Consider the following 26946-nt stretch of genomic DNA (forward strand, 5'->3'; position numbering starts at 1 on the left):
TGGGAAACAAAATAGGCACGGGGCCCCTAAACTGGCACCAGGATAATGTTGTCAGAGTCCTGAGTCTTCCCATTCTGCACTCACGAGTGCAATATGGAGCGCTCACCACACATCAAGCCTGGTGCTAAACACTAGAAATCCAAAGATGGAAGGTTACTGCCCTTTCTCACAAGCAGCTCTCTTCAGGTGACTGTCATAGCACACAAAATATTACTCCTCCCAGGGAAATGCAGATTTCAGCAGGTATCAAAGGCTTAAGCTGAAACACTAAAATTCAATATTATAAGGGGTACAATGACTTCAATGTGCAATGAAACCCTGAAAGGAAATGCCTTGTTTTGTGAAGAATTTCACAAATTTGAGATTCCTGTCCCTTTTCTTTCTCTTTGTATCTTGGACTTGGCAACTTCTCTTGATTTATTCACATTTTGTCAGAATGTGATCAGTTGGGGCTGGTGCTGTGGTACAGCAGGTTAATGCCCTGGCCTGAAGCGCCGGCATCCCATATGGGTGCCGGTTTGAGACCCGGCTGCTCCACTTCCTATCCAGCTCTCTGCTATAGTCTGGGATAGCAGTGGAAGATGGCCCAAGTCCTTGGGCCCCTGCACGTGAGTAGGAGACCCGGAGGAAGCTCCTGGTTTCTGGCTTCAGATCGGCGCAGCTCTGGTTGCTGCGGCCAATTGGGGAGTGAACCATCGGATGGATTATCTCTCCCTTCCTCCCTCCTTCTCTCCCTCCCTCCCTCCCTCTCTCTTTCTTTCTCTCTCTGCCTCTCCTCTCTCTGTGTAACTCTGACTTTCAAATAAACAAATCTCTAAAAAAAAAAAAAAAAGAATATGATCAGTCTTCTTTTATTGTCAAGAGTCAGAGGAAATGTACACAAACAAAAGGGAGAAAATCTGTGTATCTCAGAAATTTCTAGCAGTTAAAAAAAATGAGCAAGTTTCCTCTTTTACCCTTAAAAATCTAAAATAACTTGCAAAGGGAGATCTAGTTCCTTATTTTAAGGTATGATAATATTATTTTAAAATAACACACTAGTTGGTTTGCTAATATAGTTAGTGTGAATAATTTTGGAGATTTTTATTTATTTATTTTGAGGACCAGGTAAGAGATTTTAAAGATAATACATTTAGGCTGCTCTTAATACCAGAATAGAAGAGTGTTTCTAGGTTGAATTTAAAAAAAAAAAAAAACAACCAACCATGATGTAATTCTAGATTTCCTTTAGACATCATTTGGTCACCATAGTAACACAGTGTTTTACTACCAGATCTGTACAGCGGAGAGAAAAAGAATAAGCAATTACTTACTGGGTTATCTGGAAGTACAGAATGTGACTACTGAGGTGATTCAGGATTAATACGGATTTCAGTGAGGATCCGTTTTAGCCAGGCAAGATGATTCAATCTCTAGTCAGCTGAACAAAATTTGTAGCCACATCAGCTGTTGACATCATTTGGAATAACAGAAGCAGGCAAGCAGCATATCTCAGTGGTTAAGAACATTGGCTTTGGGGTCAAGTTTCTTGGTCCAAATTCTGGTTCTACTATTTACTAGCTGTCTAACCTATAAAGTTTCCTAACTTCTCTGTGCCTCAGTTTCTTCATGTCTAAAGCATGAGTAATAATACTCCCCTCAAAGGGTTGTGGTAGGGATTAAATGATTATTTGTGCTTAGAACAGTGCCTCACACATAGGAAGAAAGTACTTGTTAAAGAAAGAGATAATAAAATTTAAATTTTCTAACTCCTATTTTTTGCTGGGTAGAAACAGTGAGAGATATCAACATCTGAATCCATGGCAGACTGTTCCAGGCTATAACTTTGGTATATTCTTTTGAGCACTTCCCTGGCACCTTCCTGGTAGCAGTTCTCTAAGATGTGGAATCCTGTGGCAGTCTGCTGTCTTAAACCAGAGCAGGGGGCAATCACAAGCACTCCTGGTTCCAGGAACATCAGAAGGCAGAGGATCACAAAGCACAAAGGAACAGCCTGCCTGCCTACTCAGGCTCCCTAAGCCACTGCCAATAACCTCTGGGAACACGGGCAGAGAATAAGCAGCTGAAAAGGGGGGAAGACAGATTTTATGGCAGTGACAAAGAAACCTAGTTGGTTTTGGTAATTTTCCCTTTCTTTCTAGGATTCAAAGGAAAAAAAAAAACCTTTTTATCAATAGTGCTTTGTCTTCTCATTATACACAATTTCCATCTAATTTCTCTTCAACAAGCACTTACTCTGGCCAATTATTCATTTTACAGAACTACCTAGGCATCTTTTCTGGACCTGGAACAAATCTAAAGCATTTAAGCCAGGACAAAATTTTCAAACTGCCTGGGAAAAAAAGAAGGTATTTTGTCACCTGAGCCAAAATCCAGCAGCAGTACCCGGGGATCTCCATCACATACCTTCATCTGGACTTAATCTCATGGACGATCTCCTTGGGTCTTCTTGTTGAGGTGCAGTCCTTACATAGGAGTTTGGAGAATGCCATAAACCACCAGGAAAGCTTGGGAACATATTCATAGCTGTCTTCTGTCTTCCCCTTGGCTTACAGCAGGCTTCCTGGTAGGGAGACAAGATGACGCTGTGCAGGGTTGACTGTTAAACCATCTTCCCGCCCCCAGCCCCACTCTTGGTGCCCCTCCCTTCTCCTTTTCAAGGCTCTGGAATGTGTCACATGGGAAATGGATCATGTGGCTCAAGGGGAGAATGTGGCCATGTTCTCTCTCCCTCCCCCCACTTTCTCTTTCAGGAGCAAGGCAGCAGAAATCTCTGATCTGATTGGCTCTGACTAAAAATCTCCATATGAAAAGGGGAAGATTCAACCACCCAACCTCCAGCTTTCTCCACTTTCTTCTTTTTTTTTAATCTGAAGATTTTATCCTGAGCGTTCAGAGTTGCTCAAAAAGGGAATAAAATTATGCTTTCTTGCCAAACCTCCTCTTGCTTTCTTACCATCAGTATCCTGACCTGGCACGGTGTTTCTGAGTCTCTCTGCGAAGCCCCCTTAGGGCATCTGGACAATTGCATGTTCAGCACCACGGACAGCATTACACCCCCTTCAGGGCTCCTTAGAGCCATTTGTCTATTTCACTCTCAGGTAAATAAAATATTTTAAAAATATTTTCCTAAGGTCTCATATCTAACTAGAAATAACAGCATATATTTAGGGCTTCGACTTACTGTACTACAAATTTATTGTTACCTTTTAAACATAAATCAATTTTGATTTTGATTAAATCCTAAAGACTATCTGATATCTATCTCCCTGTCCCCACCTAATCACCCATCCCCATGCTTTAAATATACTCTATGTTTTGGGGGTGGTGGGATAAGGTCTTCATAACATAGTTTACTGTTTGCCCATATCTATACCCATGAGGAAAACCACAGGAATGCACAGGAATTCTTGGGAAAACCAGTCTGGAGGTCTTCAGCCCCAAAAGTAGGCCTCAGGCAGGGTTGAATGCCCGGTAGGAGCTGTTTTGTGCGGGTCTATCCTGCTTTCTGACGTCCTGGTTGCCATGGTGCTAGGTAACTGCTGAAGGGGATGATTTCTTTCAAAATCAGTCACCATGGGACCCTGCTGACTAAAGAAAGGAAGGGGAGAAAGGTCTGAATTGCTGAGGACAGTTTTCAATTAGCATTTTCAGTGCCAAATTTACCTAATGGGTCCTTTCTTTCCAGAATTGTGGCTGATCTTCAATGTTGAAAGGATTCTAGGAATTAGGATAGATCTGTTATTGTATCTCCCTTCACCCTCACCTTCACAGAGGGCTGGGGGGAACACAAGAAGATACCACCTCCCCTTGGGGTGGGACTTCCGACTTTCAGGACTTTTAGGACTAAGTCCTAACCAGGGCGTACATTAGAACCGGAGGGTTAACACTAGGGAACAGTTTGTGAATGCTTTGCAACTTTATGGGATAAAAGATAAATATTTTTGAATATGAATTGCTAAATGATTTTACATATTTGGATAGCACTTGGATTACTTTAAATTGGGAATTTAGACTAACTATATACTTGTCTCATAACACTAACATGTAATTGTTTCTGAGAATCCTAACCAAGGCAATTCTTAAAAAAAAAAAAATTGTTTGAAAGGCAGAGTTACAGAGAGAGAAGGGAAGACAGAGAAAGGGACAGATTTTCCATCTGCTGATTCACTCCCCAAATAGCTGCAATGGCCAGGGCTGGGCCAGGCCAAAGGCAGGAGCCTGGAATTCTATCTGGATTTCCCACACGGATGGCAGGGGCCCAAGCACCTGGGCCATCTTCCTGAAGTAGGCAGGCTGATCATATTTGTGAACTGGAAGACCATGCCTTTGCCACACCCCCGTGTGACCTCATGCCCCTACCTGATGCCTTCACCACGCCCCTGTGTGGCCTCATTCCCTTACTTGGCCACACCTGGGTGCCCACCAGCCAATCAGGTTAATTAACCACTCCCCTTTGGAAGTGGGTTAAAAGCCTGGGGCACAGTGTGTCCAGCCCGGCTCTTCTTCCCTGGCCTCTTGTCAAGAGGGGGGACTTGCTGTAGCCCCGCACCTCCAGGGCACATGGCCTTCGGGCCATGTGCTCTAGGCTTCCCAGATACAGGCCGATTTCATTCCATTGCTTTCCCAAGTACATTAGCAGGGAGCTGGATTGGAAGTGGAGCAACCCATATGGGATGCTAGCATTGCACCAAAATGCAAGCCCCAAGGCAATTTTGAATATGTACTTTTTCTAGAAGAAATCCTGACTTTCAAGGTGCAGAAAGGCCAACTTTGTAAAAGAAGAGGTGGCACAGAGACGCAGGAGTGTAATTTCCAAAAGTAACGCTCCTTCCTGGCTCAACAGTCACAGCTTAAGATCCATTTCATCCTAGGGCTCTAGCAGAAGAGTCAGATTCATTCAGCTTTTCTATGAGATACAGAGAAATTCAATTCTTAATTCTAACACTTGCCACCTTCAGGAAATTGAATTATCAAAAAAGTTGGATACGTGTTTGGAGATATTCTTAGAGAATCAACAGGTGGTGACTTGGATATGATCTCTCCTCTAGGTCAATATTACTACTACTACCAAGAACAAGTAATATTTAAGCATGTATCAGGTATTTACATACATGATGTTGAAAATGAACCCCTATTCAAATGTCCTTAAAAGCACAGGCAAGATATCACCAGGACCCAGCCTCCCACTTTTAGCCCTAGGTGTCCTTTAGAATCAAAAGGAACTCACTGAATTGACAGAGTGACACAGCTGGCCCTACAATGTTCTAACCATCAGGCCGGCGCTGTGGTGTAGCGGGTAAAGCCGCCTGCAGTACCGGCATCCCATGTGGGCACCGGCACAGCTCCAGCCATTGCGGCCAGCTGGGGAGTGAACCAGCAGATGGAAGACCTCTCTCTCTCTCTCTGGCTCTTTCAAATAAATAAATAAATCTTTTTTAAAAAAAAAATGTTCTAACCACCAGACTCAAGAAGTAATTTGCTTCTCCAATAGATAAAATTTGTTGGCCAATATTGTCCTGAGGGGTTTGTTTGGGAATTCCAGGTTCAGACAGGGAAATTCCAGGTCTGGGGCAGAAGGTCACCACCATCTGGCCACCATAAAAATTCCCTAAAGAGCACAGTATCACTACCAATCAAAGGAAGGTCACAAGCACCACTGATCAACCAGGAACTTGGGTACAAACTGAAGAACATGCACCTCTTAAGCCCAATTTCACTCTATAAGAACCTTTGTCTTTAATTCCTCTGGGAGCCTGGGAATTAAGCATTAGCTGCTTCATTCCTTGCTCTGCACTTTGTGATTATCTACTTTTTACCGCCACCTCAATGTCAGTGATTGGTTTCTGTATGATAGGCAAGTGGACTCAGGTTTGAGGGTTCTATAGCAATACCTTCAACTAGTTTGGGAGAACTGTTTTGCAATACTGTCATTTAACCCAACAATCAACCCAAGGAGACTGGTATTACTATTACCATTTCTGTTTTACGGATGAGGAAACTGAGGCTTTGCATCTTCTGTGGCTGTTTGGGCCAACAGCAAGCCTACAACAGCATGGTCAGAGGCAGGGCAATTATTCCAAAGCTTTCCAGTTCCCTTGGAGCATGGATGTTGAACTAACAGTCAGAGGGCTTGGTACAAAGCCAGGTGATTCCACAGCAGGGGTGAAGGGAAAACTGAGTCTGCAAGAAGAGGTAGCCAATACTCCCTAGATTTGACTAAAGCCACGGTGGTTTCAACTTCTGAACTATTGATATTCCTAAAAACCACAGCTGTCCTACTAGAAAGTACCTTGTCTCTTAGAAGTATAAATTCCTGACCCAGATGTGCCAACTCTCCTATTTTAAGGAATTGGCTATTCACTGAAAAGCTACAATGACAGGCTTGAGCCTGACCTTTTTCATCTGTCAGCACCAACAAAACCACACACAGGTGGTCAAAGCAGCCACATCAACCCTGACAGGCTATGGGAAAAGGTATACCAACCCATTGGAGGAAAACACCCACATGCATACACGTCAAAGTCATGTCTTGATGCTTTTCCCCAACAAATGCAACACAGCAGTGGTAAAAGTTCATCCCATCCCATTACCACCATCATCCCTGTTGATGGCCCAAGTTTCACCAAATGGTAATCCAATAAAGACATTATCATCTGTCTTGCCTGAGCTACATCAAAGGACCTGCCTGACAGGCTAAGAATCTTCCATCTCTAGCAAATCTTGTCTATTCCTGGCATCCGTGTTAGTGACTTTACATTTTTTTCTTTTGTTTTGTTTTATTTTGTTTCTTTTTGTTTGTTTTTCTTTCTTTCTTTATCTTTTTTTTCTTCTTGGTTTTTGTTTTTATTTTTTCTTTTCTTTTTAGTGACTTTACACTGACCTTTCCCAAACCAGGGTGCTTACCCCATTCATATCACAGTGGCCTCCCTCCTGAATAAAGCTCATTATGCCCTGTCCATCCGCTATGTCAAACTCTAGCCTTTAGTCCTTCAGAAATTTTTCAAATACATAACTATCCAGATTAGGAGGGCTTAAATAAAAAATTAATTTACTTTCACCTAGAGGGAACTTGTAAAGCAGTGGTTCTCCACCTTAGTTGCACAATGGGGAGCTTTAAAAACTACTGAGGTTTGGGTCTTAATTCCAGAAATTCTGATTTAATGGGTCTAGGGTCAAGTTTGGGCATTAGGATTTTTTAAAAGCTTCCCAGATGACTCTAAGATAGAGATCCTGTCTTAAAGCTCTGTATATACCTATGGACCTCTGTTCTATAAAGCATCCACAATTCAGTGGCTAGGTGACATGCATAAATGTGGTGGGAGGCTCAAGCAAAAAAACTCATATACTGATCATATACTGTACCCTAAGTTCTATGCTGACAACTTATGTAGTCCTTTCAACAGTACATCACGCTATCATTACAATAATCCTATGAAACAGACACTGTTACCTTTATTCACACTTGGGAAACTGGGGTTCAGAAAGTTCCCAACAGACTGATTGGCAGACCCAAAAGTCAAACCCCGGGTCTGATTCCCAATTCTGCACACTTTCAATGGCCTCATTTTGAGATGTCAAGCCTCTTAAAGCTGGATAATCTCTCTCTACAAGAAGACATCCAGGCTTCAACCCAGAAATCCTATTTTACTGCATCTATGGATTTTCCTTGCAGCATTTTCTCTTGAATTCCACACATACAGTCCAGCTGACAGGATACACTCTAGGCTGCCAAAATGAAGTCTAGTTGCATAGGGAGAACTGCTTGACAGGATACTTACCAAGTCTATACACTAATACCTGGATTCTTCTCCATCATTGCTAATGCCAATCCATATTTAGTTTTTACTACAGATAAAGCTATATTGCTTACCAACAGCCATTCCTTTTGGGGCTTAGAATTATGTACTCCATGAGCATTCCTCTGCTTTATACTCCAGAAAGTACACACAGAATCAAAATATACTGAGTAGGTGCTGACACTAAAGTGTAGCAGGTTAAGTCACCACCTGCAGTGTCAGCATCTCAATGGCCTTGGTTCAAGTTCCGGCTGCTCCACTTCCAATCCAGCTTTCTGTTAATGCACCTGGGAAAGCAGTGGAGGGTGACCCAAATAAGAGACCCAGCAAAAGCTCTTACAGCCTAGCTTCAGCCTGGCCCAGCCCTGGTCCTTGTGGCTGTTTGGAGAGTGAGCCAGCAAATGGAAGACCTCTCTCTGTAACTCTGCCTTTCAAATAAGTATATAAATAAATAATCTTTAGAGAAAAAAAAATATAGCCTAATTTGCATAGGATTCTGCCAATGTCAAGATGGACTCTAACACCTAGTGAAATAGGAAGCTAGAGTTTAGAATTAAGTACTTAAATATGTGTGTGTGTATATAATATATATATATATATATATATATATATTTGAAAGGCAGAGTGACAGAGGAAAGACAGAGAGAGAAAAAGAGCACTTCCATCCCCTGAATCGCTCTCCAAATGCCACAACAGCTAGGGCTAGGCAGGGCTAAAGCCAGGAGCCAGGAATTCCATCCAGATCTCCAACATGGGCGCAGGAACTCAAGTACCTGAGCCATCATCCCTGCTTGCCTATGCATTAGCAGGGAGCTGGACTGGAAGTGGAGTAGCCAGAACTTGAACCAGCAACCCATTATAGCAAACGGGCACCCCAAGCAGTGGCTTCACCTGCTGCTCCACAACTGCCACCCCTAAAAGTAGGAATGTTTGTAATGTGCCAGGGATACATCTGAGTAACTAGCGGCTACACTCCACGTCTCATTCCGTGAAATCCACATTTCATTCTGGCTGAGAGGTGGGTTGGTGGGAGGTAGCAGGGGCCAGAGAGACTCCATCGGAAAGAGGACACTTCAGCAGTTGGATGATACCTTGAAGATGCTGCAGAGCAAAATCCAATGCTTGTGCAGCTGTCCCATGGGTCCTGGGAGAAAAAGGAGTCAGATTAGTCAGATCCCTCAAGAATGCTCTCAAATTCCTGATTCCTATCCCCACAGTGGCCCTTGCTCAGGACTATGGCTTTTAAAATCTTCCTTGTTCCATTCATTTCCCAATTCCTACCTGTATGCCATATATCATGGACTAAATGTGTGGCATTTCTGGCTTCCAGTTCATAAACATGTACAGCTACTTAAAAAGAAGAAAAAAACTCCCTCTACTGTCAATAGTTTTACCTCTCACGTATGCTACCAGAGTACCTCGAAATATTCATAGAAAATGGAATTAAAAGATAAGTTTATTGTGCAAAAAGAAAATCTGAAAACCACGCATAAGTTTTTAGTATATATTTTCCATGAATTTTTTGAAGGGCCCCCATAGGTATGGATTTCACAATTTTTCCCCCACAATAAACCTATTCTTAATTCCATTCCCCACGAGCTTTTGGAAGACGCTTCGTTTACCTCACATCTTCCCATCATTACCTTAGTTCACATTCACAGTCCTCTCCTGGTCTGCTGAAGGAAAAAAAAAAAATTCTTTGGCCCCTCACGTTTATCTCTTTTTGTGTCGCTCCCAGAGTCATCTTTTCAAACAACGAAAACTTCATCACTCATTTTTAAAACCGTGACGGGCTGTCCCACTCCTGTCTGTTCACTTGATTCGCTGAAACCCCTCAGCGTTCAGAGCCAGTATAGAAACGGAAAGAAAGGAAGACATACAAGTATGTGGAGTTTTGACTGCAAAATCTCGAAGGCTGTGGGGCTGTGCACTTGAAATCATCGGGTCAACGTGACGCACGTTTCCTGAACACCAAACTTGGCTGCCTCTTAAAACCCGGCAGAAGATGTTTGAAATTTTTGCGCGCTAAAGGCCAAGCGCATGCGCGAAAGTCCCTGGGCGGGAGTCTCGCGTCTCCGCAGCCAAATCTCGCGATGTTCGGAAAAGGCCGAAGACCAGAAATGTTTTTTGTGGCGTTGTCGTGCCCGCCCCTCCACTTTTTTTTTTTTTTTCCTGGCCCCAATACATTAGTGCTGCAGTCAAAAAAAAAAAAGACAAATCAAGACTCCGTGGCAAGAATAAATTAGGTTAACGTAATTCTATGAAGGGCTTCCATCTGCAAGGCCCCGGAGGCCGCACAACTAGTTCTTCAGAAACATGAGAAAAACGGAAATAAAAATATTAAAAACCCAACCAGATGGTCTCGTTAGGAGCCGGTGTTTGCTTTATTTTCCTCTTTTCACTACATGAAAAATCCCATTGGCTACCGAGCAGCCCGGGTCCCCGCAGCTGCCACTGCGCTTGCGCGGCGATCTGTTTACGAAGCGGGCCGCCGCGTAGGCCGCGCTCCCGGCCGCCCTGGGCGCCCTCGCCGGCTGCGCTGGCGTGCGGCTCGTCAGGAAAATCAGGTTTTCTTTGGGGAGGACAGGTCGCAGACTTGAAGCCAGTGAAACTAACGGTGACGGGAGTCGGAGCCCTAGAAGTCGGCGAGGTTGCAGCGCCGTCACGCACGGTGTGAGAGCCCCGCAGGCCCCTTACCAAGACGCGGTGAGCGGCAAGAGTAAGCCAAACGCCAGGTAGATGTTTAGGGAGCCCTACGGTAAAAATGCGACTAAGCCTGAACCACGTGCCGGCATGATGAGGACGAACTCTTGAAGCTGAATCAGAAAGGCAGCCATGCAGATTTTGAAACTGAAAAGAGGTGACTCTGGAAAAGCACAAGCCAATAAGCAAATCTGAAAGATGGTTTGAAGTTCTTTTCAAAGTTTCAGGTGGCTTAGAAGACAGTGGTGCATATAAAATGAGATCTGAGGAAGCTTCGTGTTTTAGGTAGCACTGGATCCACTTGAAAAACAGGCAGGAAAGCAGATTTTTAAAATAGTCTTCGTGGAAGGGTTTCTGATGATACATTTTCATCTGGATCTTTAGAACTGGATAAAAAGCATATGTATTAACTGGTAATTTTGTTGGGCTGTAGGTTTTTTTTATTTGAGAAGTGTAATTTCCATCCTTTGGTTCACACCCCAAATTTCTGTGATGGCTGGGGCTAGGCTGAGGCTGGAGATGGGAACTCAACCCAGGTTTCTCCACAGATGTGGCAGGAACCCAATTTTTGAGCCATCACTGCCGCCTCCCAGGCTCTGCTTAAAGCAGGAAGCTGGAATCTGGAACTAGAGACAGCTACCCATGGAATCAAGACCCTCACATTCTAGGCATCCACAGGCATCTTAACACTTAACCATTAGGCCAAACTGCCCCTGGAGCAGTTTGGTGCTGAACGATGAATTTGAAGACTTTAATTTGTAATAAGAATTTTCTACAAGGTGAGATTTCTTTCAGTAACATGAAATTAAGTAGAGGAAATGTGTGGATAAATGGGCAGATGAGGCCAAATTTTGAAGGTTGTAAATGCTTCCAGTATCCGAGAAGGCATCACTTCAAAAAGCTAGCCTTTAGATTTTCTTAATGTATTCAATATGCTAGTAAAATTTATTAAAGCTTGTAGTTTGGCTTCTTGCTTTTAAACAAGTTTGTACCAAAGTGAGGAGTGACTTTAAAATCCTGCTCCATATCTAGAGGTACAGTGCCGCAGTTGTGAGAGGATGCTGACCAGTTTTCTGAGCCTGTATTCAATGACACTTTCTTCATGGAGGAAGAAAAGTGTGGATAAGGTGAAAGAGCTTCTGATTCATCTTAATAATTAAGAGTGACTCAGAAAGATGGCTGATTTTGTTGAGACAACTCATGTAAAACAAACAGGAATCTTTTATTGCACGTGAGAAGATGGCTCTAATGAAAGTTAAGTATGAGAATAAGAAGAGTTGATTAAGAAATTTGAATCCTTTGATACTCCTGGTGCATTTTTATGGGATGAAAATTGTAGTTTTAGACTGGTAAGGTATAAAACTTTTTCTTTGCTGAAAACAAATCCATTGATGTATAAAAGAAACTGACTAGTGTATCAATCACTACATGATTCAGGAAATATACTTCCCAAATTTATACAATCAGTAGTTGAAATGTTAACCATTTATTTTTAAAAATTATTTTATTTTCATTTTATATGAAAGGCTGAGAGACAGAGACAGGGGTCACCCATCTGCTACTTTACTCCCCAAATGCCTACAATAGCTGGGACTGGGCCAGGCTGAAGTCAGGAATCTGAAAATCAATCTATGTCTCCTATGTGTGACAGGGACACAAGTTCTTGAGCCATCATCTGGTGCTTCCTAGGCTGCACATTAGCAGGAAACTGGGATTCACTCAGATATGGGATGTGGGCATCCTAAGTGTGTCTTTTTTTTTTTTTTTTTTTTGGACAGGCAGAGTTAGACAGTGAGAGAGACAGAGAGAAAGGTCTTCCTTCCGTTGGTTCACTCCCCAAATGGCTGTTATAGCCAGCGCGCTGCGCCAATCCGAAGCCAGGAGCCAGGTGCTTCCTCCTGGTCTCCCATGCAGGTGCAGGGCCCAAGGACCTGGGCCATCCTCCACTGCCTTCCTGGGCCACAGCAGAGAGCTGGAGTGGAAGAGGAGCAACCAGGACAGAACCGGCGCCCCAACCGGGACTAGAACCCGGAGTGCCAGCGCTGCAGGCGCAGGATTAGCCTAGTGAACCATGGCACTGGCCATCCTAAGTGTGTCTTAACCATGTACCAAATGCCCACCCCAACCATGTAGTTTCCTTAGCCAGTATTTTTGGCATCCTCCCTTGTAATTACCCTGACACTGTAAATTAGTGGAAAAACTGTACTCCTGTACATTAGTGAATGTGGGCTCTTGATTTATTATGACACCAAGGCAAATAAGAGATTTTGTGGAACAATTTTGCTTTTGCTTCCAGATTTCTGTTCTGTTAAGTATTGGCAGTACTCAGTATTCTTCTCTATCACTGTTTCAGTCAAAGGGAAGAGCAAGAGAGGGATGGACGAGACAGAGAAGGGCAAACTTAGCTTGTGACTGCTCAGCGATGTCCACTGAGGACATCTGTGCTGATTCACTCTTCTGCTGGGGAGCTCCACCCCTGCGTCCCTCCACCCCTGTATTTTTGCATGGCTGAATTTTTCATTTCCTTTATGTCTCTGGTAAGGAAACAATCCTTACTGTTCTGTTATCTTCAATGTATTAAAGAGTCTTTTATCATCATCACAAGGTGGCTGCCCTAGCCCTAAACATCATGTTCTCATATGCAAGGGTATGGGCAAACAAACAAACAAACAAACAAAAAATTCTTGAAACTTCTGTCTTCTTAACAAAGCCAAAAAAACTTTCCCATATGATTTGACAGACTTCCCTTTCATATTATTACCCAAGATTTTACCATATGACTACTTCTAGCTGAAAGATTGACCAGGAAGTGTGACACAGTAGATAAAGCCACTGCCTGAGTTGCTAGTATTCCATATGAGTGCCAGTTCAAATCTCAGCTGCTCCACTTGCAATCCAGCTGTCTGCTAATGCACCTGGGAAAACAGCAGATGATGGCCCAAGTACTTGAACCCCTGCCATCCATGTGGGAGGCCTAGATGAAGCCCCTGACTCTTGGCTTCAGCCTGGTCCAACCCCAGATGTTGCAGCCATTTAGGGAATGAAACAGCGAATGGAAGATCTCTTTAACTCTACCTTTCAAGTAAATAAATATATCTTTTTTTAAAAAAGTGACTAGGAAAGTACTAGGGTACTTCAAAAGTAAAAGATAAATTTATTTTAGCACAAAAACTTTGAAATCGATGCAGTTTTTTTCATAATAAGCACTTTTCATTAATTTTTGAAGATTCTTCATATGTCCAGGGAAAACAAGTATGCTCTTTAAACTGCTGCATTTAATATAGTAGGACTTATGGGAAATACAGGAGATGACCACTCAAAAACTAATCTGAGGACCGCAAAAATTGCTGTGCCAAAGTCGACATTTATCCCAACAGGATACCCGCATCTCAAATTAGAGTGCCTAGGTCAATTTCCAGCTCTAGCTCCTGACTTCAGCTTCCTGATAAGGCAGACCCTGGGAGACAGCAATAATGGCTTGGGTTCCTGCCACCCATATGGAAATTCTGGATTGAATTCCCAGCTCCTGGCTCCAGTTCCAGCCCAGCCCAGCCCAGCCCAGCCCTGGCTGTTGCGGACATCTGGGCAGTGAAGGTGGATGAAAGCTCTCTTTTTCTCTGTGTGTCTTCTCTCTCTCTCTTTCTCTGAGTGTGTCTGTATGTCAAATGAAAAAACAATTGCTATGGAGGTTTGTGTTGTGGTGCAGCAGGTTAAGCTGCCACTTGCAAAGCTGGCATCCCGAGTGAGTGCTGATTTGAGTCCTAGCTGCTCCACTCCAGAGCCAGCTGCCTGCTGATGAGCAGCAGAAGATGGCCTGAGTGCTTGGGCCTCTGCCACCCTTGTGGGAGACCTAGATGGAGTTCTAAGCTCCTGGCTTCAGCCTGGACCAGACTGGGCCATTGTGGTCATTTAGGGAGTGAACCTATGGATGGAAGGTTTCTCTCTCCCTCTCTCTCTTTGTAACTCTACTTTTCAAATAAAAATAAATCTTTTTTTTAAATTGCTATGTTAGTAAAAAATACTACCAAATTAAATCTCTGCTGGCATTTGTACTTAACATCACAGTCGTCCTTTAGGCCTGTGCTGTTTAACGTAATAGTGCAGTTATTGAGCACTTAAATGTCCTAATCCAAATTGAGATATACAGTTAGTGTAAAATATATAGCAGATTTCAAGAAATTAGTATAAAAGAAGTATAGAAATGTATTTTATATTGATTTTCATACTGCTTACATGTTGGAATGTCATTTCACCTGTTTGCTTTTACTTTTATTCTTTTAAAATGTGGCTGCTTTTAAAGCGTTGCACGACGTAGCTCCTATTTCTGTTGGATGGTGCTGCCTTAGAACCTTTATTCCTAGAGTGTGTTCTTCTGCACTGGACAAGCTCGTGTGTGCCCTCGAGGGTATACTCTTGGCAGCGCAGTGGGGTGAAAAGCCTGAGGCCTCTAAACAGGTCTCTATTTTATTTTTTAAAGATGTATTTACTTATTTGAAAGGCACAGTTACAGAGAGAAGAACAGATCTTCCTCCATCCAATGATTCACTCCCTAAGTGGCCGCAACGGCCAGGGCTGGGCCAGGCCTGTGCCAGGCCAAAGCTAGGAGCTTTATACGGGTCTCCCATGTGGGTTGTAGGGGCCCCCAAACACTTGAGCCATCTTCTGCTGCTTTTCCCAGGCCAAGAGTATAGCAGCTGGAACTGGAACCAACACTGTGATATAGGATGCCAGCAGTGCAAGCAGCGCCTTTGCCTGCTGTGCCACACTGCCAGTCCCTATAAAGACCTCTATTTTCACTAAAGGAAGGCATTCCTGCAGAATTTCTGCCTTTTCCCTATATATTCCTAGGTTGTTCTATTTATTTGTAGAAAGGCTTGCCCATGATTGCTTCAGAATGTTTGTGTGCTGGGAAAATTAAAGAACCAAGATATTATATTGATGTTATAATTATGTTGACTTTATTTCCCTATATACCAAAGGCTTATGAGCTAAATAATGACTATGTGTGGCATATAAAGCTTTTATTGTGAGAGACAGGACTCTCAGAAAGCAAAAGGAAGAGAGAATTCTAATCCTATATTTTCAAAGAGTTGGTATATGATTATAGTGATTTTGCAAAGTGGGAGCGAGCAATAACAGGGAAATAAGATAATTCTTCTAGTCCCCAATGTAACATTTAGTACATCATGTACTCAGTTAGCCTCTTCTCCCAGCTAAACTTCACCTTTTCAGTGAAGTCTTCCCTGTTCTCTCTAGAACATTTATAGCATTTTGTGTGCCATATTTGACCTTGTACTTGCGCTACTACTCTGTAGTTTTTCTGTATAGAATAGTGTTTTTCTTTATTTTTTCTCGTTATATTAGAATTGCATTTTTAAAATAATTAATCAATTGAAGAGCAGAATGGCAGAGAGAGAGAGAGCTACAGAGACAGAGACAGAGAAAAATATCTTCCATCTACTGGTTCATTTCCCAAATACTTGGAACAGCTAGACTAGGCCAGGCTGAAACCAGGAGCCAAACTTCATTTGAATCTCCCATGTGGGTAACAGGAACCCAAGAACTTGGGCCATGACCTGCTGCCTCCCAGGCACACTAGCAGGAAGTTGAATTGGAAAAGAGAACCTAATACTCAAACTGGCACTTCAGTATAGAATGTAGGTATCCCAAGAAGCGGCTTAACCTGATGTGCCACAATACCTACCCCAGGAATTTTTTTTTTTAATTCATTTACTTGAGAGGTAGAGTTACAGCCAGTGAGAAAGAGAGAGAGAAAGGTCTCCCATCCACTGATTCACTCCCCAAATGGCCGCAACAGCCAGCACTGTGCCGATCCGAAGCCAGGAGCCAGATGCTTCTTCCTGGTCTCCCATGCAGGTGCAGGGGCCCAAGTGCTTAGGCCATCTTCTACTGTTTCCCAGGCCACAACAGAAAGCTGGATCAGAAGTTTAGCAGCTGGGACTCAAACTGGCGCCCATATGGGGTGCCAGTGCCACAGGCGGAGGATTAACCTACTGTGCCACAGCACTGGTCCTTATTTTTAGTTTTTATGTGGAGAACTAAATCTCCTTCTCATTAAAGAGAGTGACTATTTTGTTCACTTTCCAAAATGTTGTTAGTGACTAGCCTTACTGTTCATACAAATTAGGTGCACTTAAGTTCTTGTCAAAATTTTAATTATGCTGCATCCCAAAATTATTTTAGTGATAGAATATTTCTAAAATTTAAAATATTAGTTGAGGGGCCAGCGCTGTGGCTTAGCGGGTAAAGCTGCTGCCTGCAGTGCCGGCATCCCATATGGGCACTGGTTCGAGTCCCAGCTGCTCCACTTCCGATCCAGCTCTCTGCTATGGCCTGGGAAAGCAGAGGAAGTGGCCCACGTGCTTGGACCGCTGTACCCACATGGGAGACCTGGAAGAAGCTTCTGGCTCCTGACTTTGGATCAGTGCAGCTCTGGCTGTTGTGGCCGTCTGGGGAGTGAACCAGCGGATGGAAGACCTCTCTCTCTGCCTCTGCCTCTCTGTAACTCTGCCTTTCAAATAAATAAATAAATCTTTTAAAAAATAAATAAAAAATAAAAGTTGATATTTGACTCACATCTCTAGTGCTTAAAAAAGTACAACAGGGGACAGGCACTTAAGGACAATCATAGCAGCCTTGGGACACAGCATCACTCAACTGTGTGCCTGGGTTTGAGTTTCAGCTTCCTGCAAGTGCACCCTCAGGGAGGCAGCAGGTGATGGTCTCTATACTGGAAACCCAGATTGAGTTCCTAGCTCCCAGCTTCAGCCTGGCTCAGCCTCAGTTGTTTCAGGCATTTGGGAAATGAACAAGCAGATGAAAGATATCTCTCTCTCTCTCTCTCTCTCCTTTCAAAGAAAAAATTGATAAAACTCTGTATTGAATAATATTAGAAAGTCAAGATAACATGTTAGAGTAGGTACTGGTGAGTTTTTTAACCTTTTATTTTATTGGGGCTGGTGTTGTGGCCAGATGGTTAAACTGCAACCTGAGATGCCAGCATCCCATATCAGAGTGCTGGTTCTAGTCCTGGCTGCTCCACTTACAATCCAGCTCCCTGCTAATGTGCCTGGGAAAGCAGTAGCAGTTGACCTCTGCCACCCATGTGGGAAATGGAGTTGCAGGCTCTTAGCTTTGGCCTGGCCCAGCCCCAGCCATTGGAGCCATTTGGGGTAGTAGACCAGTGGACAGAAGAGATTCTTTCTCTTTCTCTCCCTCTCTCTCCACCCCTCCTTCTCCCTCTCTCTGTAACTCTGCCTTTCAAAAAAAGTAAATCTTTAAAATTAAAAAAATTTTTTTCATTATAACTAAATTCATGGTAAATATAGACCTGTGGTAAATACGCATCCATACAATGACGACTCCTGTTTCTCTAGGTCTTCCTTCTCCCTTTACCCATGCCTTCTCCCTTACCTCTTCTAATTTAACTTACATTTTCTGGGGCGGAGATTGTGATGCAGGTGGTTAAATTGCCACTTGCGAAGCTCACATCCTGTACTGGAGTGCTGATTCTGCATCCTGGCTCCTCTGCTTCAGACCGACCTTCTTGCTAAGATGCCCTAAATACTTGGGCATCTGCCACTTGTGTGTGAGGCCTGGATGAAGTCTTTGTGTCACTCTGCTTTTCATGTAGATGAAAATAAACATTAAAAAGGTAAACTCATATTTTCTTTATTTCTCTGTCCTGAGAATTGCTGAAAACAAGCAATCAGTAAGGGATGTCTAACTTTTAAAGCATCACAACCATTTATGTTAAATAATGGTCCCAATGAACTTAATAGTCATCAACCCTGGCTAGCTAAGGACACCATTCCATACCCCAGTGATCAAGGCACTGGAGAACAATAATTTGTTACTATTTTTTTAAGATTTTATTTATTTATTTGACAGGTAGAATTACAGACAGTGTGAGAGACAAAGAGAAAGGTCTTCCGTCCGCTAGTTCACTCCCCCAAATGGCCGCAATGGCTGGAGCTGCGCTGATCCAAAGTCAGGAGCGAGGTGCTTCTTCCTGGTTTCCCATGCGGGTACAGGGGCTCAAGTGCTTGGGCCATCTTCTGCTGCTTTCCCAGGCCACAGCAGAGAGCTGGACAGGAAGAGGAGCAACTGGGACTTGAACCCGGCACCCATATGGGGCGCTTCAGGCAGAGGATTAACCTAGTGCGCCACGGTGCCAGCCTCTTGTTACTATTTTTTAAAAAGACTTATTTATTGCCGGTGCCATGGCGCACTAGGCTAATCCTCCGCCTTGTGGCGCCAGCACACCGGGTTCTAGTCCCGGTCGGGGCACCGGATTCTGTCCTGGTTGCCCCTCTTCCAGGCCAGCTCTCTGCTGTGGCTTGGGAGTGCAGTGGAGGATGGCCCAAGTGCTTGGGCCCTGCACTCCATAGGAGACCAGGAGAAGCACCTGGCTCTGCCTTCGGATCAGCGCGATGCACCGGCCGCGGTGGCCATTGGAGGGTGAACCAATGGCAAAGGAAGACCTTTCTCTCTGTCTCTCTCTCTCACTGTCCACTCTGCCTGTCCAAAAAAAAAAAAAGACTTATTTATTTATTTGAAAGGTTTATTTGAAAATATTTTAAGGTTTATCTTATTTACTTTAAAATAGAGTTACAGAGAAAGGGAAAGAGAGAGAAATCTTCTGTCTGCTGGTTCACTCCCTAAATGGCCACAATGCCCAGGGCTGAGTTTGGCCGAAGCCAAGAGCTTCATCCTGATCTTCCACATGGGTAGCAAGGGGTCAAGGACTTAGATCATCTTCCACTGCTTTTGCAGACACATTAACAGGGAAATAGATCAGAAGTGGAGCAGCAGGGACTTGAACTGGCGCACATAGGGGATGCTGGCATCATAAGCAGCGACTTTACGTGCTATGTGAGTGTTGGCCCCTGACTTGATCATACAGTATTCTGACCCTAATCTCATCATGAGAATATGTGTTCTTTTAGAATGACCTATATGCAAAAGAGACTTGACCATTAAGGCAGCCAGGTTAAACTGGGAGCCCCTCAAATGCAGAAACCCCATTTTATTTGTCTCCACCGCTGATTTGTGTCTGTGACTCCAGCATCCACCATAATGCCTGATACATTGTGGATAATCAATAGATTCATACTGAGTGAATTAAGTACACCTTTAATCAAACTACCATGTGTTTCATGTGAGCTTGGTTGAGGTCAAATTTGCCCTTACATTGGATATGGAGAGTATCTCTTACATAATTTGAAGCTGCCCCCAGGCCATCTGTGGGCGGTGGCTGGGTAAAGACTTTTGGTTGTAAAGAACAGTCCCACTTGTTACTGCAAGTCATGTGTGGAATATGTGTGCATGTGTGTTCATGGGTGTAACAGGGATCTTAGCTGTTCTGCCAAGTCCTTTAGACATTAAAAACTAAACTATGGGACGTTGAAAGGGTCCCGGGTAAACAGAAATTAGGGATCCATTTTGAATCTTGGATGTTTGCATATCTTTGCCATAGGAGCCCACGGCCCATCGCTCCAGCACAGAATGCCTGCTGGTCCCCCAACGTCTTCTCTCTGTATTGTCTGTTCTCTACTCACAGCGATCCTTTGGTTCTAACTGTGCTTCCCAGTTCTAGTCTCTGAGTGAAAGTGTAAGATTGGCTTGGCTGAAAACCATCTTCCTTCTTTTGGACTCCAAGCAGAAGCCCACATCATGGCCCAAGGGTGGACACTTTCTCCTAGAAGGGGCTGTAGATTCATAGGTTGTTGTGTCAAATGTGTTAGGACCCTCAGTAGAAGACAATAGGAGCTGTCTCTCAGGTTATCACCACCATGTGTACTTATTTGTTGAATACCTACTTTGCATTTATTTAATTGTTTAATTTTATTTGAAAGGTAGAAAGAAAGAGAGATACGGACAGAGATAGAACTCCCATCTACTGGTTCACTGCCTAAATGTATGCAGCAGCTGGGACTGGGTCAGGCCAAAGCCACGAGCTAGGAACTTAATCTGTGTCCCAAGTAGGTGGCAGTGACCCAACTATTTGAGCCATTACTTGCTGCTTGCCAGAATGTTCATTAGCAGGAAGCTGGAATTGGAAGCAGAGCCAGGACTTGAACCCAAGGCAGCTTGATATGGGATACAAGCATATTAACTGTTAAGGCAACCCTTAATCTTACTTTGCACTTATTTTGTTTAGAGCCATGGAATTGGCCTCATTGGAGGATACAAAAATTTAAGATTATGGATGTATAGTTGATGTCAAGGTGACTATGTCACAGAGGCAGTGCATGTGTCCTTATGTGTTTCTGGGGACCTTTTCTGAAAGTGCTAGTTTTTGTGGGACAAGATTAGATTTAAATTATTATCTTGACTTTGCAAGTAATTGTGTGTGACCATAATTGGTTCATCTTTTACCTTTAGTTCTATTTCTTTACTTGTTAATGGTTACAATACCTACCTGGACCGCATAAACAGTTGTTGAAACACTCTATAATAAAAATAATGTTAAAATCAGACTATTATGTGGGTAGTATGAAAATGATCAAAATGTTTAATAGGTAAGCTATGCAAATTTAGAGTTCAGTTCAGTTTGTTGGTGATTAGAGTTCTTGTGTATGCATGTAGAAAAGTAAATTAGAACTATAACTATGGTTTGAAACTTTGCAGGATTAGAACTGACAGTCCTGGCTTTGTGCTATCCTTCTATGCTGTTTAAACGCAGAACTGTTTTGTGACTGTTCTGTAGACGGAATTCTATCTTATTACCAACTCTCTTCTGTCCTCCTGTGGCCACAGAGGGCCTAACTATTTTGGAAAGTTGGATCGTAATTTTTGGATCTCTTCAGTAAAGGAAGAGCAGGAAAACTATTCTGAAACAGCTTAGGTCCGAAAATCTAATCTCTAGTTAAGGAAACAGGCAACAAATGTCATTTGACCCTGGAGTTATAATTGATCCACTGATACAGGAGACCCTGAGCAAGCTGATGAGGTGTGGAGAACACTGTCATGACTGCATTGGGAAAGGTTTTTTGTCACGAATAATAGAAGTGCAATGCATTGCCCTTTTAATGTACTATGCATTTTTTTGTTTGTTTTAAAAGATTTATTTATTTATTTATTATTTATTTGAAAGAGTTACACAGAGAGAGAAGGAGAGGCAGAGAGAGAGAGAGAGAGAGAGAGAGAGAGAGAGAGAGATCTGCTGAAGTCAAGAGCCAGGAAATTCTTCCATGTCTCCCATGTGGGTGCAGGTACCCAAGGACTTGGGCCATTTTCTACTGCTTTTCCAGGCCATAGCAGAGAGTTGGATCAGAAGTGGAGCAACAAGGACTCAAACTGGTGCCCATATGGGATGTCAGCACTGCAGGCAGCGGCTTTACCCACTGCGCCACAGCGCCGGCCCCAATATACTATGTGCTCGGCGCCGTCCTCGTCCAGCAAGAGACAGAGACCGAACACTTTGCACGGGGTTCCTTTATTGCTCGGCAAGCAGGAGATCCAGCTTCGATCTCTTCTGGGCAGGAACTTCCCTTACACCCGCGTAGCAAGGGTTTATATGCACAATACACGTCACAAATCAGGTGATAGGCTAGAAGCGCGGGGATAGGACAATCTCGTGGCAAGGCGGGAAGGAGCGAGCTAGAGCGGGAAATCTAAGGCGGGAAGGAGCGAGCAAGAGCGGGAACTCCCTGAGATGAGGAAGAACCCGGAAGCAGGGAGTCGGCGCCATCTTAGGGGCACGGTTCCTCCGGTCTGGTTCCCTACATCTCCCTCCTTTTGTTTTTGCACAAATCACATCCCCGACGGCCCTGGCTCATGAGGGCCGGGAGAATATTTACTAGGCAGAGAGTAGAGGTGCATACCCAGCGTGCTTGTGATCCGTTAGTTACGGAACTTCAAGGGCCTGGCCACAACCCCTGATGTCTCCGTTAGGGATCAGTTTTTATTCCCTTTTGCTGGGGCAGGCTGGGAATTGAACCTGCATGCATATGCATATGCTCTCCCAGGACCCCCGGAACCCCCGGGTGGACTCCTGCTGCAGTACCTTTGGTCTCGCATACCCAGTTTTCGCTCCCCGTCAGGGATGGGTGATACAGCCCAATGAATGAGAGGGGGAACAAGACAACTCGAGGAAGGTGTGTGCCTGATGGAGGCATTGTCCATATGTGAGGCGTGAGTAGGGATGGGGGGACGAGGGTTTTAATCGCTTTGTTAGCTGTTGGTGGCGGAGCTGGTCCTGTGGGCCTCCGCCATCAGAGATATGCACGGGTGCCGTAGTGCGCCAGCACGCCCACTGTCCAGGCGTACCAACACAGGGGGCTGAGAGGTAGGGGGATGAATGGACTACCTGTGGCAAATGGTCAGGACTAGAGGACCTGCGAGTACTTTGTAACTGGGTGGCATAGTACGACTGACCGCCAGAAGTGCATTGGAAGTATGAGGAATCGCAAGAGCTGTGCATGGATTCTTGAAAGGTCGAGCAAGGACAGGAGTGGTTTTTGCTATGGGGATCAGAAACGCGGGGTTTGGGCACACATATGTAGCCGCGTGGTAGGCCGGGGATCCCCTGGAGGGGCAGATATGCAGTTTTGTCCCCACAATCAGCTGTGGCGATGTGAGTACGCTGCAGTACGGTGTTGCTGGTCCCCCCCTTGCAGTCGCAAGGGTTGCCTACGTTCTGCAGTAAAGCAGTGGGGTTGGAGTTAAAGCCCGCATAAGAGCCAGGGAGCAAAGCCGCTGCCAGTATGAAGAAGCGGAAGGGGTGCATCTCACGTCTCGTTGTTTTGTTGCAATTTGTCGTCCTGTGAGAGCGTGGTAATCTCGGTTATCTCGGGGGAGATGTCGTCCGTAGGTGATAGAGGTGTATCTTGTGGCGGCGGGGCTGTTTTTCTGACCAATCTTTCCGGTATCCAGAGAGGTTCTCTTCCAGATTCCTGTGGGAAGACACAGACCGCGCCTCGGTTCCAGCATAATACCGGATCCGGGCCGTACCACTTTCCCGTGAGGACATCTTTCCAACGGACATAGCCTCGTGAAGATGGCTCCTTTAACATGTGTCTCTCAGCGGGGGACATAGAATGATCTGTCAAATTCAAAAAGTTTATAGTAAACAGTGCAAGGGAGAGGCGCATTCGAGGGGTTTTGCCCGTGGCAATTCCCTCCTTTTGTTTTAAGAGAAAAGCCTTGAGGGTTCGATGAGCCCTTTCAATTATGGCCTGTCCCTGAGGGTTATAAGGGATTCCAGTTTTATGTTGTACCTGCATACGGGTGCAGAAATCTTGGAATGATTTACTTGTGTATGCAGGACCATTATCTGTTTTTAAAGTTTTTGGTTTGCCCCAGGCTGCCCATGCAGCAAGGCAGTGATTAATGACATGGGTGGTACGCTCACCCGTCTCCAGAGAAGCAAAAATTACTTGGGAACAGGTGTCAACTGACACATGAACATACTTTAAGGTCCCAAACTCGGATATGTGGGTGACATCCATCTGCCAGATATGTCCTGGTAGTAATCCTCGGGGATTAACCCCCACCGAAGGCACAGGGGTTAAAGTAGGGCATGCGGCACAATGGCGAACAATATCGCGAGCGGCAGCACGAGAAAGACCGAATTTGGCGGCAAGGGTTTTTGCGTTTACATGGAACTCTGAATGAAACTGGATAGCCTGCTCTTCTGGGGAAGAAAATTGGAGTATCCAAATGGGGCGTGTGGCTTGATCAGCTATAGCATTGCCTGTGGTCATGGGTCCAGGTAAGGAAGAATGAGCTCTAATATGAGTAATAAAGAAAGGAGCAGACCGATTCCAAATAGATTTTTGCAGGGTGAGGAAAACTGTCGCTACGGAGGATGAAGAATTGACTAGTCCTGCGGCCTCAAGGATAGACACAGAATTAACCACATAGCGTGAATCAGACACAATATTGACAGGTCCGGGGAAATCAGAGAAGACTTGGTTAACTATAAGAAGTTCAGTTACCTGGGGGGAGTTAGTAGCGAATTGGAATGTTTTTGGCACAGATCCTGAAACAACATATGCACCGACTCCTGTTTTAGAACCGTCGGTATACACTACTGGGGCTCCCTGTAAGGGCTTTTGGGATGTGGACTTTGGAAAAATAACTGGGTGAGACTGAACAAAGGTTAGCAAAGGATCAGAGGGTGTTCTGTTTGTAATAGTTGCGGAAGTGGAGCAGACTAAAACCGCCCAAGCATCAGTACAAGCGATTAGCACACGTACCTGTTCCATGGAATAGGGGACAACAATGGTGGATGGTTCGCGTCCAAAATGTTGGATAGCCCTCTGAATGGCTAGGAGAGTTATCTCCGCCACTGCCACGGGATAGTAACTAATAGATCTAGTAGATGACATTGAGGGATGGATCCAGAGGAGAGGCCCATCCTGCCATAGGACCGCGGTGGGCTGTTTAAGGGTGTCGAGGACCCAAAGAGTAAGGTCTCCCGCAGGGTCCCAACGTTTTAGGGCAGCTTTACTAAGGGCATCGTTGACAATTGACAGTGCTTGTTTGGCCTCAGAGGTGAAGGTTCGGGGGGAAGCAAGATCCGGGTCTCCTTTAAGTATATTAAAGAGGGGCTGCAATGCAGCATTAGGAATGTTAAGGTAGTGCCTAATCCAATTGATATCCCCTAAAAGTTTTTGTAAGTCATTTAGAGTGGAGATAGCATTGATTTTTATTTGAATTTTTTGAGGTCTAATTTGAGTAGGGGCGACTATAGCCCCAAGATAAGAAACTACAGACGACAATTGCACCTTATTAGGTGCAATATGCAGCCCTGCCCCTTCCAGCACTTGTTGGAGTGTACTGTATAAGGCCAGGAGCCTCTCTGCTGTGGGGGCTGCACACAGTAGGTCGTCCATATAATGTAGGCACCTGCAGTCGGAATATCGGTCTCTAAGAGGTTTTAGTACTTGGGCTACATAGACTTGACACATGGTGGGGCTATTAGTCATACCCTGAGGCAAGACTGTCCACTCCCAACGCTTGTCCGGTTGTTCCTGGTTCTGGGTGGGGACAGTAAAAGCAAAACGTGGGGTATCCTTTTTGTCCAATGGAATGGAAAAGAAACAATCCTTAAGATCTATTACAATAACAGGCCATTGGTTGGGAAGTGCCGAAAGCAGAGGAAGACCACGTTGCACAGGGCCCATAGGCTGCATCTGTGCGTTGACTGCCCTAAGATCATGTAAGAGTCTCCATTGACCTAATTTTTTGCGGATGGCAAAAATAGGCGTATTCCATGGAGAGGTGGATGGGATCAAATGGCCAGCGTTGACCTGCTCCAAGACCAGAGTGTTGACTGCCTCCAGTTTCTCCTGAGATAGGGGCCACTGTGGAACCCAGACGGGTACGTCCGTTAGCCACGAGATGGGTAAAGGCTCCACTGGTTTAGGAGGCGAAACAGTGACCCCTAGGAAAAACCCAGGCCAACTTTACTTGGTCTTTGTTTTGGTTCAATGGGGGAAGGGTGGCCCTGGAGCTGGACACCGAGTCCCTTGCCTGGGACGTAACCCATATTTTGTAGCATAGATCGTACTGCAGGGGAAGTGGTGACCAAAGCAACATCCATTTCGGCCAGGACGTCTCTCCCCCAAAGGGAAATGGGTAGAGGTAAAATGAATGGAGAAAACTGTCCTCTATGACCCTCGCTATCCTGCCATGACAACAAGGCTGCACTGATTTTTGGGAAATGAGCAAAACCAAGTCCTTGCAAGGTTTGTTCCGCCACATTTGTAGGCCATGTACTAGGCCAGTCCTTTGTTGCTATAATGGATTTGTCGGCTCCTGTGTCTAAAAGTCCCTTAATGTCCTTGCCATTAATCTGCAACACTAAAGTGGGACGTTCATTTAAAAGCATATGTAAGCCGGTAAAATTAATGCCAGAGGACCCAAAGTTACCAGCGCCGCGAACGTGGTTTTTAGCTGGGATTAAAGAGTGAAGACTGGGCAGTAATAACATTTGTGCGATACGGTCTCCAGGATTGATTACTAAAGGTCCCTGAGGGGCCTGAACCATGATCTTTACTTTACCAGTGAAATCAGAGTCAACTACCCCGGGGATCACAGCTAGCCCTCGGAGGGCGGCGGAGGACCGACCCAACACTAATCCAACCGAATCCGGGGGCAGAGGACCGGAGCAGTCGCTCTCCACTAATTGTACCCCCATCTCCGGAGTTAAGAGGAGAGGGGAGGTGGCGCGGAGGTCCAGGCCTGCGGACCCGTGAGTGGCACGGGCTGAGGGTGCACTGGGTGTAGCGCAGACACGGGAGGTGGAACCTGAGAGTAGATTTGATTTTGGGGGCTCCTCGCTGGGTTGGGGAGCCCCCTCTGGCCGTTTTTTGGCCCCTGGGCGCTACCTGTAAGTGGGTTGCCATCGATATCGAAAGCAGAACGGCATACCTCTGCCCTATGAGGGCCCTTGCGGCAACGGCGACAAGGC

The 26946-nt window shown here is 44.8% G+C and overlaps 1 protein-coding gene across 6 annotated transcripts in view; it reads right to left on the reverse strand.

The window, feature by feature from the left end:
* The window catches only part of GPR19 (G protein-coupled receptor 19), a 38547-nt gene extending 28704 nt beyond the window's left edge, over positions 1-9843 (reverse strand). For 2 of the 6 annotated variants that reach the window (XM_062195498.1, XM_062195494.1), the window contains exons 1-4: positions 9443-9839; positions 8891-8943; positions 2407-2563; positions 1314-1420 (exon numbers count right to left, since the gene is read on the reverse strand). The gene's annotated coding sequence lies outside the window, so the exon portion shown is untranslated. Of the gene's footprint in view, positions 1-1313; positions 1421-2406; positions 2564-8890; positions 8944-9442 lie in introns of all 6 variants that reach the window. The other 4 variants (XM_062195496.1, XR_009866279.1, XM_062195495.1 and 1 more) reach the window with 4 other exon arrangements.
* Positions 9844-26946: the final 17103 nt, after the last annotated feature.

This window comes from Lepus europaeus, chromosome 6 (genome assembly GCF_033115175.1).
Source record: "Lepus europaeus isolate LE1 chromosome 6, mLepTim1.pri, whole genome shotgun sequence".
NCBI lineage: Eukaryota > Metazoa > Chordata > Mammalia > Lagomorpha > Leporidae > Lepus > Lepus europaeus.